Consider the following 6,732-nt stretch of genomic DNA (forward strand, 5'->3'; position numbering starts at 1 on the left):
AGCTACACTAAGATAGAGAGGAGAAAGGGAGCTTTAAGGGCAGCTCTGCAGAAGAAGTGCTTACAGCGCTAAAGCGCTAGCAAGGACGCTAGCGCTAAGCAAACTAATAGTGTTACGCTAGTTGCACCCTCTATATCCTAATTAGCTGCACAGGCAGCTTGTTATGTGACGCGCGATAGAGCTCTCTGCGTAGGACTGTCACATTACCCCCTTTTAAGGCAGTCTTATCTTTAAGACTAGGTAGTTTAGCGCCTCTATGTTAGTCTTTAAACTAGTTAAGACTTTAGCGTAAGTTAATTATTAACTTTTATAAGTTTTATATTCTTACTTTTTTTATATGCTTGCAACTAGGTGTCTAGTCGCGCTGGCAGACTAGGCTTAGTAGGATATGCTTAGTAGAAGTCCCTTACCTTATGTGGAGCTCTAAGGAATCTGTTAGCATTATACTAGGTAGGGTTAGGATTATAGCCTACCTATAAGGCTTAGTATTAGAGACGCCTGCAGTAGACGTAACTATCTAGGATGTTCTAAACCTGCTACTTAGGGTAACTGTTAACCTTAATTAGCTTCTCTAGAGGCTTAACCTAACCTAGCAGCGTTGTAGGTGCTGCCTGCTGTAGGCAGTTTGCATAGAAGACATTGTGCATCCTTATGTATAAGGGGAGCTTAAGCTAGTACAAATAACCTCTTATGCCTATAATTAGATAAGGCCTGTACATCTACTAGTTAAGCTTCTAGCTAGGGCGCTCTATAGTAAAGCCCTTAAAAGTTATGTATACCTTATTGCCTACTATAAAGTTAGGCTTACACTACTTTTTATTTACCTAAGCTGCTTACTACTTTTAGGCTTAAGTAATGCCTTTTTTTATAATTTTAATTACTTATTATATAGTGTTGTAGTAGAGCTTAGCATAGCTTTAAGCCTCCTTACATAAAATCTGCTCTAGCGCAGTTAGTAAGTGTCTTGTACGTGCCTTCTAGTTCTAGTAGTGTGTTAGATAATAGCTAAACTTAATCTTAAATAGTAATAACTCTATTATCTTATGCAGTAAAGATGCTTAAGCCTAGTCTATGTAAGGCAGCAGGTCTAACTAGTTGTCTTAGAAGTAATTAATAAATAAATATAGTTACTAGTTAATATACTAATTTAGCACTTTTATATTACTGTTAGTCTAGGGATAGTAAGGTGTAAAAAGCTTTTATTTAACACTAGTAAAGTAGTAAAGCTTATCTATAAATGCAGAAGTAAACTATAGTCTATAGTTAAAAATAATTAATTAAGGGGGTCTATAAACGCGCTAGATATAGTAATAGTATAGGTCTACAGCCTCTACAGCAGTAATAGTCTTGTAGCACAGTAGTAAGAAGCAGCGCTTGCTTAGACAGTCTACTATAATAAACATGTTATTATAGCTAGCTTAATTAAGTAGAAATAACTTAAAATTTATAAAAATATTTTACTATACTTACTTAAGTATTAGTAGTAGCTTAAGAAGCCCTAGGGTTTTATCTTAAAAAATATAGCTCTACTAATAGGCCTTATAAGCGCTAATATAAGTCTTAACATTCTAGCTTATGCTTAGCTAGTAGTACTACTTGCGCAGCAGCTTAGTTATTTTTCTAGTCCTAGAATGTGCAGTAAGTTGCGTTATGTAAATAGTGTAGATAAAGTAGGTTTTTAGAAACTAGATAGCTAGAACTATAAGCTTTTTTTCCTTTAGTAGTAGGCTTTTAGTGTTAAGCTTTTATTATAAGCTAGAATCCTGCGCTTTATTATAGCAGTATTATAAGCTCTTATAATTTTAATTAGCATCTAAGATCTAATTAATAAGCTTATATAGTTAATTTATTAGCAGCAGCTCTATAAGCTTCTTATTTAGTAAAAGGGTGCTTTATAAAGTAGTGTGTAATTAAGTAATAAGACTAACACTAATCTACTTTTAGCTTAAAAAAAAGTATGTATAAGTAGCTTTATTTTTTTTTTTTTATGTTTTAAGCTTTTTTTACTTTTTTAACAGCATGTCTATAACAACATTAGCAGTGCCTAGGCAGTAGGTTAGTGTAAGGTTAAAGTCTACTATTAGTATAGCCTATTATATCTAGTAAGAGGTAAGCTTATGCTTAATAGCAAAGTACTTAAGAGCTTAGTAGTTAGTAATTACTATAAATAGCTTATCTTATTATAAGCTTATTAGCTGCGCTTACTACTTTTATAAGCCTTAAACAACTATAAGCATCTTTTTATTATGTATATTATAGTTTATCTATAGCAGGCTTATAGTCTTAGAGTAGAACGCCACAGGGCGCTAGATGCTGTTATCCTGCAGCTGTGATAGTACTCCTGTAATAACTCTGTTACTTATATTAGTCTCTATACGCGTCTTATAATCTAGTAAGTAGTGCGTAAGGATATTATCTAATAGTATAAAGTCCTTAGCGCGCTTAAACGCAGCTAACTTGTGCTCTTTTAAAAGATGCTAGGCGCCACACTTAAGCAGCTTTATAAGCGGCTGTATAATGCAACTATAGTCCTTAAGAAAGGCGCAGTAGAAGTTGCAGAATCCTAGGAACAACTGCAGGCTCTTAATTAAAGTTAGTATAGGCTAGTCTTAGACAGCAGCTACCTTAGTAAGGTCCTTATAGATTCTGTTTATACTAATAATAAAACCTAAGAATTTTATTTTAGTAACTATAAATTTACTTTTTTTAAAGTTAATTTACAGGCTAGTGTTTTATAAACAACATAAGACCTTAGTAACATGTGCCTTATACTATAAAAAGTTGTCTAAGTAGATTAGAATGTTATTAAGGTAAGCTATATAAAAGTTATTAAGTAGGCTATATAAAACTTAATTAATATATTACTAAAAAGTTATAAGGCTATTATAGAGTCTAAAAAATAGCATGTAATACTTATAGTTGCTATAGCGTGTTTAGAAAGTAGTTAGGTCCTTAACCTCTTTAGTAAGCTAGATGTAATAGAACGCCTATTATATGTTAAGCTTAGTAAAGACCTTAGCTGTAGCTAGCTGCGTAAGCGTTTTCTAGATTAGAGGTATTAAGTAAGCATTTTTTTTTATAATTACATTAAGCTTATAATAGTTTATGTAGAACCTCTACTTTTTTTCTAGCTTTTTAGTAAACAAGACTAGAAAAGCATAGCTAGTGTTGCTATGCGTAATAAATCTGCGTTGCAGGTGGTTGTCTAGATAGTCCTTAACTAGCCTAAGCTGCTCTAGAGACATGCTGTATAGCAGGCTACTTAATAAGGTGTTCTCTACTATTAGCTTAATATTATAGTTAACACTAGGTTAGTGCAGCAGCAGTTTATCTAAGTCTCTTTTTAAGAAGTAGGCTAGCGTAGCTCTAGCGTACGCAGGGGATAGTAACTTCTTAAGCATTAGCTGTTAAAGCTTATCTTTAGAATTAACTATTATAGGTGCTTAACAGTTCTTAATTAGTTAATTAACTTTATAAACACTAATATATCTAATTATAACATCTCTGCGCCTTATATGTAGCATAAACGCAGCAGTGTTAATTATGTTTACTTCTAGCCCTACCTTAGCAAGTGCTTTTCTAGAGACAGCTAGTTAACATTAGCGCACTTAATTAGCGCTAAGGGGTATTAGTTAAGAATTAAGTTACTTCTTTATTTTTTTTAAGTTCTACTACTAATTATACTTTTAAGTTAATTAAAGTTAGTATTAATTAATTTTTAATATTTTTATAAACTTATCTTATTAGTTAGTGTTTACTTAATAAGATTAGTTAATCTATAGGGACACACTATATATAAAAATAATAATATTACGCTTATAGTTCTATATTTAATTATTGTCTAGCTACTAAATTAATTATTTCTTATAGTTAATCTAGACACTAGCCTTTTTAAAAACTTTATAGCTTATAATTAAGTTATAACAGCCTATATTATAAAAGATAAAAAGTGTGGGCAGCTAGTAGCTGTTAATTACTAGATCTGTATAGAAGTACTTATCTACTTATCTATTTAGTTAATTATTATATTCTGTAATAAAGATAGACTTAATGCTAAGCATTTTAGGCTGTAGGTGCTTCTAGATTATCTGCAGGTGTTGCAGGTGGATTAGATTATAGCTGCTAGCCTCTGTGTTAATAAGACTGTTTAAGCGTACAGTAATCTCTCTAGCAGAGACATAGCAGAGCAGCATAAAAGGCTTACTGCTAAATAGCAGCTTACGCAGCTTTTGCGCTAGCGCTCTATCTATTAACTCTAAAGAGAAGACTTCTTTTAAAGTAAGTCTTTTTTTAATTTACTATTTTTACTAAAGCTTATAGCGTTTAGCTTCTACACTGCTTCTATAGCTTTGCTTTTAGCGCAGGCGTAAAAGTAGTTATAACTTATATATCCTAGCTAATAGTATAAGTAGCAGGTTATAGCATCTTTTATTAAAGCTACTTACACTTAGGGCGTTACTAGAGTTGTTAGGGCAGTAGTAGCAGTAGTAAGTTAAAGAACATTTTAACATGTAAGCTTCTCTTAACCTCTTTGCGCGCGTTATGTGCTTAACTCTATAGCAGACCTCTGCAGTAAGAAGAATATCTAGTAAGCTTACTTTATGTAATTAAAGAAGCTAACTATTAGGTTATTATAGTAAGTCTTTATATGTACTTAAAGCTAACTTAATAAGGTGTTATAAATTTTATTCTTTTACTACTTAAGCAGTAGCTTAGCTTTATTTATAAGGTATGTAAACTAGGCCTTAAAGTTTTTAAAATTCTAAGATAGCTTTATCTTAAGCTAGTAAAGCTTAGTCTTAGCTTTTATTTACTAGTTAGTATCTTTAAAGTTCTTTTTTAAAAAGCTTATAATATTCTTAGTTATTACTAGCTTACCTTACTACTTTTAGGCTTTAAAGTAGGGAACTAGTTAACCTAGCACTTAACTACTTACCTTACTCTTAGTATAGTGTACTTAAGTGTTTTTTTTCTTTATAGGGTTACTATTTATAGGTATAAAGTAGTCTATGTTGTAAAGTAGCTTACCTATTAGAAAGTCTTTTTAGTAGTTAAATTTAACATTATTCTTACCTATAAACCTAGGCAGATTCTCTGCTTTAGCTAATAGTTTTAGCCTAGCTCCCTAGCTTATAGTACTAATATAAGAAAAGTTAGGCGTTCTTAGCATAGCTAGGTTAAATTATAGTTGCTTTCTTAGTGTAGTTAGCATAAGTGTGCCCTTTAGCGCTTAATAAGCTTTATCTAAAAGAAATAATTAGTTACACGCTAGTATAGTAGTAGCTTTAAGTTTTTTAACTTTATCTTTATAATTAGCTAAGTATTTAAAGGTTTTATTTAGTAAGCTTTAAAGCTTTTATAGCTTTTTACTAACTTTTACTTACTTAGCTTTTACTATGTTAACTACTTTAGTAAAAGTATTAGTGTAGTTTTAATAAGCTTACACTTTTAATAACTACTGTAGTAGCTTATTTGCTACAACTATATAATCTGCAGCTATAAGGTTTAGTAGGTCTAGGTAGAGGCTAATTAAATTATAATTAGTAGTACTCTAGGTAATAGCCTTTATTTAGAATAATAGTGCTTTCTTAGCCTACTAAGCGCGCGCGTGCGCAGTCTTAATAGCGTAGTCCTCCTTAAACACATTGTTAGTGTAGAACTAGGCCTAGCATAGCAGCGTCCTTAGTTTAGGCGTATAGGCGTTGCTAGTAGGCTAAGTAGTAAGATTAACATGTATTTTAATTCTTAACAGCTTCTTTATTTTAGTGCTCTTAGCTTCTTCCCTCTACTCTAGGGTCTAGTGATCTGCAGAGGTATAGTGTAGTGTGAGCCCTAGGTCTAGTGACGGTGGGGCTGATAGTTAATTAGTGGTGGGTTTGTACGTGGGTTTGTACAGAGCCTGCGGCTCTCTTCGCGTTGTTGCGGTGGTAGTTAGTACAGTAGGCCCCCCCCTATAGTTAATTTAAACTAAAGCAGCAGCGCTTCTAGCTTAGGGCTTCTTAATAAGGTGCAATAATTTAATTATTGCTTAGTGTTGCTTTTATAGTTGCCTAGCCTAACTAGGGCTTTAAAGTAGATAGCTATTATTAACAAACTAAGGCTTAGCCTAGTTATACTAGCAGATCTGTCTAAGTAAGGGTTAGTTAGCAGATTAAGCTTTTAGAGCTAACTGCACAGTAGACCTAGATATTATGTTACTATCTTTTAGCTAAATAAGATAATTTTAGTGTAATGTAATAACAAGCACTATCTCTACTACTGTATAAAGCTAAAAAAGTAAGGTAGAGTAGGTTAGCTCTATTTTAGCTACACTAAGATAGAGAGGAGAAAGGGAGCTTTAAAGGCAGCTCTACAGAAGAAGTGCTTACAGCGCTAAGGCGCTAGTAAGGACGCTAGCGCTAAGCAAACTAATAGCGTTGCGCCAGTCGCACCCCCTATATCCTGATTGGCTGCACGGGCAGCTTGTTATGTGACGCGCGACAGAGCTCTCTGCGTAGGACCGTCACATCTAAAGGAAAACAAAAACAAATAATAAATCTAGAAGATAAAGAAGAGTTAGAAGAGTTAGAAAATAAAAGTACTACTAGCGTCTCTAGTTATAATAGTACTACTAGTAGTTATATATAGTAAAACTATAAATAAAAACTATTTAGTTTATTTTATTTATTTAGTTTATTTTAGTTATATAATTTATTTAGTTATTTCTTTTACTTTAGTTATTTTTTATATTTA

Source organism: Lindgomyces ingoldianus (genome assembly GCF_010093535.1).
Source record: "Lindgomyces ingoldianus strain ATCC 200398 unplaced genomic scaffold BDR25scaffold_7, whole genome shotgun sequence".
Taxonomy (NCBI): domain Eukaryota; kingdom Fungi; phylum Ascomycota; class Dothideomycetes; order Pleosporales; family Lindgomycetaceae; genus Lindgomyces; species Lindgomyces ingoldianus.